This window comes from Triticum aestivum, chromosome 1B (assembly GCF_018294505.1).
Source record: "Triticum aestivum cultivar Chinese Spring chromosome 1B, IWGSC CS RefSeq v2.1, whole genome shotgun sequence".
In the NCBI taxonomy this organism is placed as follows: domain Eukaryota; kingdom Viridiplantae; phylum Streptophyta; class Magnoliopsida; order Poales; family Poaceae; genus Triticum; species Triticum aestivum.
In genome coordinates, this window is record NC_057795.1 from 53,344,191 (window position 1) to 53,355,707 (window position 11,517).

General features: G+C 41.3%; 1 long non-coding RNA gene across 1 annotated transcript; it reads right to left on the minus strand.

Annotated features, from left to right (window-relative positions):
- Positions 1–8,898: 8,898 nt before the first annotated feature.
- On the minus strand, positions 8,899–11,185 carry LOC123086331 (uncharacterized). The gene is made up of 4 exons (XR_006440800.1): positions 10,738–11,185; positions 10,598–10,633; positions 9,872–10,001; positions 8,899–9,766 (listed from the first exon to the last, which is right to left on the minus strand). It is a non-coding gene; the product is annotated as an uncharacterized lncRNA (long non-coding RNA).
- Positions 11,186–11,517: the final 332 nt, after the last annotated feature.

The window sequence follows — 11,517 nt, forward strand, 5'->3', positions numbered from 1 at the left end:
TATTTAGCTACTTTGTGCTTAGCTGGCTTGTAATATAATCTAGTTACACGTGTATTGATGTTTAGTTGGCTTGTAATGTAGTCTAGTTCCACACACATTGATGTTTAGTTGGCTTGTAATTTAGTCTAGTTAGGCTAGTCATAGTGCGAGTAACATAAGTAGTAACATAGATGCCACATAAGCAAAAACGATGATGTGTCATGTAATTAAAGAGGAGAGAGACAAATAGAGTAACATAACATGTTACCATCACATAGCGGTTTCCAATACAAAATGAGTCTACAAAGCAATAAATGAAGATATGCTTGTTACTACATCTATGACACTTCCCACTATGAATGTGGTAACATGGACTAGTAACATATGTATGTTACAATTTAAGTTACTCCCCACTATGACTAGCCTTACACACATATTGATGTTTAGTTGGTAGGAAGACTATTTGCACACACACATGCTTAGTTGGCTTATAATTTAGTTTAGTTGCACACACATTGATGTTTAATTGGCAACAAGACTAGTTACACACATACTCAGTTGGCTTATAATTTAGTCTAGTTGCACACACATTGATGTTTAGTTGGCAGGAAGACTAGTTGCACGCACATGCTCAGGGCCTGTTTGGTTCCAATAAGTCACGTGACTTATAAGTCAGGTGACTTAAAACCAGTGACTTATAAGTCACGCCTGTTTGGTTGTCACCTGACTTATAAATCACCTGACGCACCTTCCCCCACCAATCCACATCATGCAGGTGGTGGGACCATGCAAAAGGAGGTGACTTATAAGTTTTAAGTTGGGGTGGAGCAACTTACGACTTATAAGTTGGGGTGACTTATAAGTCGGGTCTGTTTGATAAAATAAGTCAATTTTTTCACTTTTTGACTTATAAGTTGGTGACTTATTTGAAACCAAACAGGGCCTCAGTTGGCTTATAATTTAGTCTAGTTGCACACACATTGATGTTTAGTTGGCTTGTAATGTAGTCTAGTTGCGCATACATTGATGTTTAGTTGGCAGGAAGACTAATTACACACACATATGCTCAGTTGGCTTGTAATTTAGTTTAATTGCACACACATTGATGTTTAGTTGGCAGGACACTAGTTGCACACACATATGCGCAATTGACCCGACAATGTAGTCTAGTTGCACACATATTGATATTTAGTTGGCAGAAGGACTATTGGCACACGCATATGCTCAGTTGGCGCTGCATGTAGTCTAGTTGTAAACATATTGATGTTTAGTTGGCAGGAAGACTAGTTCGTCGAAACACCCCATGCAGGGTCTACTTTTGAAAGGCACGTCGCGAGGGTTTCAACAGTGAAAACGGATCTGAATTTTGACAAGCGGTTTAGAAGTTATGTCTTTTATAATTTTAAAAACCAAAAATTAATGCACAAGGACGAACACATGAACATTAATGCATCGGTAGGTAGGCATCCATCATGTAAGAAACGACCATATAAGATGATTAATTAACAATTTTCTTTTTAGTACTTTTAGATTAACAGCAATTTTGCCCTTTTTAGTATATGCGGTGGGGGTTACAGGTGCTGCCTGGGACCGGGGGCGGCCGCTCGGGAGCGATAGCGAGCCCCCGGCCGCGAGCTAGATGTGCCCTTTATTAATTTGAGATAAAATAGGTTACATGGAATAATCTGCTCATTCGTATGGAACATTATCTGATCAGATAATTTTTACAAGCACGGTGAACATTTTAAGAAAAATTCATGCACAATGAAATTCTCCTATAAAATATTACATATAAATGCAGAATTTTTCCATTTATAGATATTATTTTGTTATCAATAACAGATTTCTATTAATTTTTGACAAATAAAAGGTTTAAATTGATTTTTTTTGTATGATGAAATAATTCTTATAATATAGTGAATGTTTTATTTTATGTACATAATAAAATACCAGAGGCTGCGGCGGCGGAGAGGAAACAATGGAGCAGGAAGATGGTATAGGTGGGGTGAGAAGAGAGGAGACGGGAAACGACACACTCTCAGAGCTGGAGCATGGCGTAGGCGGTGGCGGCTAGCGCCGGCGGCTAGCGCCGGCGGCGACAGAGATATTTCCGATGGATTGCAATTGCTACTAGTTGCTCTCGTCCATCGTAATGACCTAGTGAATATGGGCTGCGTGGCCGGAGGAGTTTTGATGGGCAGTCTTCCCGTGATACATTAACATGCTCGACCATACAGAACTGGCCCTGCAAACCATATATGCAGAAGGAATATAATATATGTGTAAATAGAGTAAGGAATATACTCTCTATCTACATGAAGTGACCTTCCATGCATAAATATGAAAAATAGGTTTTATGGAATACTTTGCTCTCTTATATGCAATATTTATTTATCTGATGAAATAGTGCGGTGAACATATTTATTGGATATACACAAACAAATTTCAGTGGAATACTATATTAGCAAAAGTTTATCTTTCTCTTTAGCAGTAGTTTAAAAATGCAAACCTTTTCACTAAAGATCATTTGTTCTTATAGTAGATTTTTTATTAATTTGAGGCAAATAAAAGGATTATATGGAATGTTTTCTCTGTGACTAATAATAATTATAATTTTAGTGAACATTTTATTTGATATACATAAATAAAATTACAGAGAATAAATTAATAAATCTGCAGAAAGAAAAATATTAGACATTTATATCTATCAAAAATTAGAAATAGAGGAAATAAATATTTGACTTGCATGATCATTTTTCTAGCACTATGAGATGTATCTCAAGTGGGGAAAAATATCTACAAACGGGGCAATTTTACAAGAAAGATAGAAGTAGCACAGACGCTTTATTTCACATACGTGTGAACTTTATTAACATATATGATTGTTTTTTTTATTAGAGCGGGTAATATATTTTTTAGAAAACTTTTGTTGGACAGAATATTTGTTCAATGCATTATTATAAGGCTTAGTTTTCATTGTCATTGTATAGCTTTCTTTTAATAAATGTGATAGAAAACATACTTTCATTATGTGAAAAAATTATGAAAAATATAATTTAAAAATCATACTCCCTCCGTCCTTGGTACAAAGTTGAAACACTTATTTTGGGACGGAGGGAGTATGTGATAAGAACATCACCAAGGATGTAGTCATTTCTCCTCGAAAAGACTACCCAGTAGGCTCCCCAAACCTAGCCCATATGTCCAGACTACCCCAAATCAAGCACATATATTAGGGTGAAAATGGGACTGCCCCACCCCAACTCACAAAATCCCCCTCCCTCTTGCTCATCTCCTCCTTTGTTCTGTCTATTGCCTGCACCTGACACCATACGCCGGCCACCCGGAGCACCGCCCCGCCCTTAGTGCTTGGCGTTGGAACAAGAGGATGCTTTGGTCTTCACCATAGGAATGCCCCGAGACCTCAAGCGCCTCGAGCTTGATTGGCAGCATGGATACAGTTACCCTGACAGCCAGCTGGACTCCTTACATGAACTCTATCTGCTACACTGGGAGTTCAGAAGATGAGTTTGGAAATGTATGCATGCATGCATGCATGGACGCATAGATCAATCTTGCCTGTGCCTTGTCTCGATTGATGTATGCATGCATGTATAACTTTGGACATGTTTAATTTTGGCGCATATGCTACTGATTAAGCTCAACTTGATGCGACTTGATTGGAAACACATCGGCATAATTGCTTCGGTGCTGCAGCTGGTGAAAATGCTGTACTGGAGGCATTGCTTTTATTGCAGTTGCAAGTAGTACCATGCATGGTGACGCTGAAAGCGCTGGTGCTACTACCACAATGGGAAAGCATATGATAGAGGTCAGAACAGCAATGCATGGTTTGGAGCACACAGTATGAAATTCCAGTCACGATTTCAGAACTGCTACCAGAGCAGCAACCAAATTTCCAGCCAAAAGCTCCATCGCCACGATTCCTACTACTCCTCGCCTATATATCACAACAGAACACCATTGCTAATGTGCAAAACTTAATTTGCCGGTGAGGCCTGCCCTGATTGCGGTGAAACACGGGGATTCAGAAATTTAAAAAAAAAAGGCACCGGAGATGATTACACAAGTGGAACGCATTGTTAATCAAACGTAACTGGTACGTACATAGCTCCCAATTAAACTAATCAGAAGTTCGAAATAATTCATCTTTGTTTCTCAAGCAGAGGAAAATGTGGATTAGTACCTGCAGGCTGCTTATTATGACCAGGTAACAATCTCGATTTTGATTTTAAAATAGCCACTAAAAAGATATAGAAAGCAGCTGTTATCAAGGGCAACGACAAGGAACGCTGTTACCAGATCATAAACAGCGGCAATCTGGCAACCAAAGCACAATGACGCCAGCCAATACAAGGAAGCACTTACAAACAATCTGAATATACAAAGAAAGAGGGCTCCAAGATCCACTGCTAGCTCTGTTTTTATGTTTCCTCTCCTTACCAACTTCTTTATCCCTTAGATTTGTCATGAAACATGTTTTCACATTATCCATGTTTTTGTTTCCTATAACATACAGTAGAAAGGACTGTAGATGCATAATTAACTGCAATAGAATATAACTAAAGGAGAGCTAGCTGTAAGAAACAAGCTGATTACTGGATGTAAATCAGTGTGTGGAGAAAGAACTGATTTTATATGTCAGATACTGTATGTGGATAATCTTTTATTTTGCAACATGTGGAATTGTGGATACTTAAATCGTTGTAGCTGGAAGTTAGAAACTACATAAACATAAACGGTTGTGGCACAACAAAATGCTGGTTTCTGAAAGGCTGACCTCATACTAACCAGACAGAGGGACAGGTCTGCGCCGAAAGAAATGTGTAGCCAAAACACAAAACTGAATTTATACAAACTGAATCATGCGGGCCTAGTGTATAATCTTAAATACAACTGTTACGGTGATTGGCGATTTTACGAGCTGTCCATCCACCCCAATTCGACGGTGGAAAAATATGAGTTACGGGAAGTTACAAAACTAAAATTACGGGAAATTACAAATAACGGTGGGACCAGTACAAATTTTTGATGGGACCAGTTAGTTTTTTAAAGGGTAGATCTGTCATATAGTTTGGAATATTCCTAACCCGATCCAGTCGTCTCCTCTAACCACACCCACGAGGCTCAAATGGCTCCCCCCTCCCGCGCCGCCGCTCCTCTTCCACCCGCGCCGTCGATGGGATCCGCTCCTCCTCGCCCCTTCCCCGTCCGCCATGGTCGACCTCCTGAAGTCCTCCGCTCCTTCCTCGTCCGATGCGCCATGGTCGACTTCCTGGATTACCTCAAGTCCTCCTTGTCCTCCGGCGAGGTGAAGCTGCTCTTTGCCGCCGACCAATTCCGCAAGTCACCCGGCATGCCACCCACCCGCCCACTTCAAATTCCCCCAAAAGTCATCTCACTTGTGGCAAACATTACATGATAGATAACGTCATCTTTGCTCTGTTCAGGTTCTGATGGTGCAAAGCTTCTGGCTACCAAGGCAAAGGGCTTACCTCGCATCACCATTTCTCTCCATAGTGTTACTGGCGCTCCTACGAGTGATGCCATAGCCGAGTTCTCGCTATTGCTCTGTTCAGGTTCTGATGGTGCAAAGCTTATAGGACTGCACGGGAGCTTGCACCCAAAGGTTGTTGTTTCTTGCTTTTTTCTACACTTAATTTCCTATCTGATAGTTACGTTTGTTGCTGACAAAACATCAAATTGTGACTCAAAACTATACTCAGTTATGTGCTATTTATTTTTATTTTTTTGCAGAACAAGAACAAATGTCACAACTGATGGGGAGTCTGTCAACTGAAAGAGTAGGTCATCTTATCTCCTGTCATAACCAAAATAGTGTTGTTCGTGTTGTTGCTGCTGCTGATGCTTGATGAATACAGCAGTGTATATGGGATCATGAGTGTCGCTCACTGAATCTACATAATTTCTTGTTATGTCGAATAGTTTTCGATAAAGTATTTTCACAGCTTTCATTCACTTTGTACATGGCATGTTTTTTGCACACTAAAACATGATCAGTGGGAGTTCACTGTGTACGAATGCCTACATCCAGTAATCCATTCTTTCTCTCAAATGTGTTCATGAAAGTCCCAAACGCGTCGGTGCAGCTGCCGATGCCGGCCACCGCCGCCACACGTTGGTCCCCCACTCTGCCTCTAATGCAGCTAACCCTGGAGCTGGCCGGAGTAAAAAAGGTCTTCTTTTTCCCCTTATCATGTGATCTTCTCTTGCAATTTCTTTCTTATTCTTCTTGGGCTGGTTTAGTTGAGAATGCAGTGCAGTGCTGATACGATCTTCCATTGATTCTTAGTTGACCCTTGTTCTCAGGATAAATGAGAGGATGATCCAGTGCTGATATGATTTTCATTCAATTTTCTAGTACAGTAATTTTGGGACGGAGGGAGTATTAACAAACCAGACGTGATTGGCTGCTGAAAATTACAAATTTTCCATTCAATTTTCTAGTACAGTTTGACAGCAAAACCAGCTAAATTTCCAGTGAGATGAGTTATGCAGTACTATATCACATTTAGAATAATTTGCCTTGTCCATTTTCCTTGAGAGAGTGAAACTAGAGATGCTCCTATTCCTTGTTAGAAGAATGAATTACTGTGTCATAATAATTCACTGTCCCTGAACTGTTAGGCCATGATCGTCTACGAAACTAAAAATCAAAGGCATCAATTCTTCCTTGGTACTATGTCATAAGAATAATCCAATCATGTCACTGTAATGCATCTATCTATTTCGAAAAATGGTCACCAACCTAAATGGTGTTCTGAATTTCAGACAGTCCTTAATCTATGCCATGGCAAGAGTCTAAGAGACAAGATCAGTCCAGTTCTGCGCATAGTGTTTTCTTAGAAAACCTCACCACAAGTAAAATTCTTTCAGGTTTGGTACTCTTAACGAGTTTCTTGGACTGTCCTGCCTCTGTATCTAAGAAAATGGCACAATGATGACAAAATATGTGCTAGCTCTCCGTGAAACCTTCCGTATAGGACAACAAAATGTCTTCATCTGAATTATTGCATTTGTCATACTAACTAACCACCCGCCAACCAAACGGACAAGGCGAATCAAAACGGCTTGTCGTCTACTAACCGCTCCGTATTAACTACGGTTAATTACTTGAAACATTGCTAGCCTCACTAGCGTTTAGTTAAAAATAAGACTCGGCCCTTGTGGAAATTGTGATGATCCGGTGCTGTAAATCGCTTTGGTTGCATCCTCCTTCATTGCTGCATTTACAAGGTAGGTAGTAGAATTATTTTTGATCCCTTCTTCAAGTGCCAGCCAAGAGCTTGGTTTTACAATGAGATGGAAGAAGTCATGTTCATCTGTCCATCCTTCCCCTGATCTTAACTTTTGCAAGGTACAATATTCTTTGCATTGTCACCGTTTAGACACATCTCTTATCCTACTGGGACAGCATGTTGTCTGGCATTCTGTTTTCTCAAGTACAGTAGTAATGGTTTTTGCTCTTCCTGCCAAACCTGACATTCAAAATGCTGTATAAGTAGCTGAGCACAAATAATTACATAATTTTCTGCTGAATTTGTCATATGTATTTGATTCCTAACTCAGTTACTAGATGTTTGACGACCATTAGTAGCAAAAATTATGGGGACGAAATGGTGTGCTTCACTCTGTCAAGTCAAACATTGCAATGTTTGACCAAATTTATAGTAAAAAAATATCAACATCTACAATACCAAATATATATACTATGAAGCTACATCTCATAACGAATCTAATAATATTGATTTGGCACTGTGAATGTTTGACTTTGGACAAAACTTATATGCAAACTAAAATGGACTGGAGGGAGTATTCCTCCAAGAATGGCTGGGATGGTAAGTAATGTCTTGTCTTATCTAAGAGTGATCTGAGACTTGTACTGAAAGAATGCGCTAATGCAGAATCACTGTGGCTGCTCTCTGTGAATGATAACCAGTTTGTAAGATATTTCAGAGACCATCTTGACATATTTGTCGTATTTATGTTAAATGATAGTCACATATTGTCAGGTTTGTGGCGTTTTGACAGCACATTCTTGTATCTTGAGCAGTTCAGAAGCTTACAAGGCAAGTGCACGAAATGTTGGGCGCATAATGGACGATTTGGAACATTGTCACCTACTGCCGGTGTGGGGCGCTGCCAGTCTCATGCCGGAATTGTGTGCCTGGGCCTGCCGCAGCCATTTCAGCTGTGGCTGCTGCCAGGGACCCGTCGCTGCATATTATGTTCCCGTCGCCTCCTCTTTCAGCTGCCAATTATGTCACATTCCAATACTCCTAGCCGTGGATCGTTTGCACTAAGACTAAATGGTTAACTTGTCACTTATTCACATATCGGTACATCATGTATATTTGTATGTTAGATGGATCATATGAGTCTTTGTCAGTTTGATCAGTTGCTTTTATACTTCCGCACCTGTAACAATGTTGCCCATGAGCTTGCAAAGCTAGACACAATCTCTGAGTTTACATATTGATTCCAGGAAGCCACTGCTCCAAATTGTAATGTTACTCTGTTACCCAGATTCAGCAGGGCCAGTTTAATACTCCCTCTTATCAATTGAACTGCAAAAACATCTTATATTTTGTACAGAGGTAGTAGACCAAGTTCAAAACCCAAAAAACGAGTTGAGAAGCTCGTTTACAGAATTATATGTTATCACGACAAGGTTGAGCACTGAACGATTGGTGATACAACATTAATCGTTATTATACTAGAGAAAGGAACTGATATGTATCAAACTACAGGATTTTTTTTAGGGCAAGCACAAAGCTTTATTACGAAACAGTCTGGGCTACATCGCCTGATACAGCATCAGCTACAATGGCTGAAACATTATCATCAAACACAAGACCGTCTCCATCATGGAGATTTAAACCTAATTGCGCTAGAGAGTGGGCAGGCACATTTGCAACAAGCTTACAGTGAAGAAACTCACATGAGGTGAACCAGAGTTTGGCCTGTACTTTGATGTCTTCTATCGCCTGGGCTTCCTTGGAGAAATCAGGTGCATGCCTGTTTACTGCTTGCTCAACCAGCTGTGCTTCTGTCTCCACCATCATCCGCTGCTTGCAGTTCAGCAGCAAATGCATCATACACATTCAAGGCATGCCCAGCCCTGGCAGCCACAATTTGACCTTCTGAATCTCTGGCAATAACGCCCCAAGTTCCATGCTGCTAGCCAGGACATGGGGCCCATCCACATTAAACTTAATGATGTCCTGCCGCAGATGAACCCAATGGAGTATCAAACTACAGGATTGGCAAAATACAGAACCCGTGTACATCCAGTAATATCTGTTGTCATCTCGATAACAATGGCAATATCTGTTGCCTCATGCCATTCACATATCTCCATAAATCACTAAGTTAGAATTCAAGCTGCATGACAGACAACTTATAGGCCGATAGAAATGGATAGTAATAATTCGATCATACAAGCTTTTTACACATTAACCACAAAGCAATCGAATTATGCAAAAAACATAAGGACAAAAGTGGCTAAAGTCACGACAACACTTAGAGAACCTAATCTAAGAATGGTATAGAATGATAATTTCATTGAAGATCTCTTCTCATTTGCCAAAAATCCTCTTGCCTGTCGCAGCCATGCCGAAAGCTATCTTCCTCTCCAGCAGCTCCCATGGTGGCACTTGAGATTCGTGTTATTCTCGATACCCAAGAATTGGGGATCAGGAATCTCCATTGGACGATCCTCAGCCACAATTTCTACATCAAATAACTAAATAACAGGAATAATAGGTCAATAAAGTATCATTGAAATATGAATTTCCTGTTGGCAGAGATTGGAAAAAAATCAAAGAGAAGTTGATACAAAAGCAAATACCTCAGATTCTGAAAGGGACAAAGAGATGTCAACCCTTGTGAGTGAGAGAATGGGCTCTCCATCTTCCTTGCTGAAACCACTCCATGGGGGACATGTTGGATTGGAGGTTTACTGGTCGAGACCAAGGAATCTGAAGGAATTGGAAAGCGATACTAGTGAGCCCAGACGAGTAAGACCGGTACTTGTGACTTAAGTCAATCTGCAATACATCGATCAAGTGTAGCATCGATCGAACAAACACAGTGCAAAATATATGATGTGATCAAGTGCTTGATTAAAAGGAATAACTCTATTACTGGACATACACATACAACAAGAAAGAAGGCATCATGGCATGATTGGATCAGTGAATGGGAACTATAGGAAATCAAATGACATGGTATTAAAATTACACAATGCATAACACATACACCATCAGTGCAGAACAATATAAACTGAACCTTTATGAGTGTTGAATAATTAGCAGTAAATAAGTAACTTCACATTCATTTGATGCTTTAGATAATCCAAAGTTCCCAACTATCAGAAACAAGCAGCTGATAGATATGTGGAGTTGCAATCAGCTACACAATTCAGTCAACTAGTGGTTTCCTTTCAAAGCTGTAGTACTGGGTATGTGACAACAGTTGGATGGTACTGTAATTACGATTGTTCAGAGTTCAGACATGCAATTCAATGCTAGACAAAAACCTACGAAGATTTGAAGATAAGATTCAGCAAACTGACCTTTCTATCCAGCACAGCAGAAAACAATAAATCCCACTGCAAGAACGCACCACACACATCAACTTCCTTGCACTTGCAAAAAGAAAGGAATATGTAGATCTAAGGGGAAGATGTAAAGGATGGGGGGTACGTGGCCAGACCGTGAGGCGTCACCGGCGGAGCAAAAGACGGCGACGAGGCCACCCGAACCCTAGGGATGAGGCAGTACGGCGCCGACAGGACAGTGGCGCCCGTCTCCTCCGGCAGGAGGTGGCGGCGCACCAGTATGTTCCTCTGCCGGATTCGTGGAGGACGAGGCGGCGCACCAGTATGTTCCTCTGCCGGATTCGTGGAGGACGAGGCGGCGCACCGATATGTTCTCCCGCTTATGCGGCGGCCTCCGTCCCCGGGGCCGTCGCCGCCGTTGTCGCCTAGGGTTCGTGGAGGCGTTCGAGCGGATTGAGCCACGGAGGAGAAGGTTGTGAGTGAGGCGGCCGCCGGGATACCGCAGATGAGGAGGGGGCGGCGTTCGACCTGGCTGGAGCAGGAGGACCTCCGATCTGGTGGGTAGCGACAATGGGGGATGGGGAGAGGAGCAGGAAATTTTGGGGGAGGGGCGGTTGCTACGGGCGGGATAAGATCGTGGGGAAGTTTTTTTTTTTTTACCGAACGCCGGTGGCGCCATCGGCTAGCAAGGGTAGAAATTTTTTGGAAAAAAACAGAGGGAAATGGTATTTTCGGCGTAAACGTGTGAAATGCTTTTAAGAAATTAGAGTTTTTTTAGTGTGCTCGGACGACTATGATTGATACTTGTGGGCCCGGCCCGAGCGACCAAGATTGTTACTTGCGGGTCTGGAAGACTAAGATTGTTATTTCTGGACCCGGACGACTATGATCAGTATTTGCGGGGCCTGACGACTAAGATTGATACTTGTGGACCC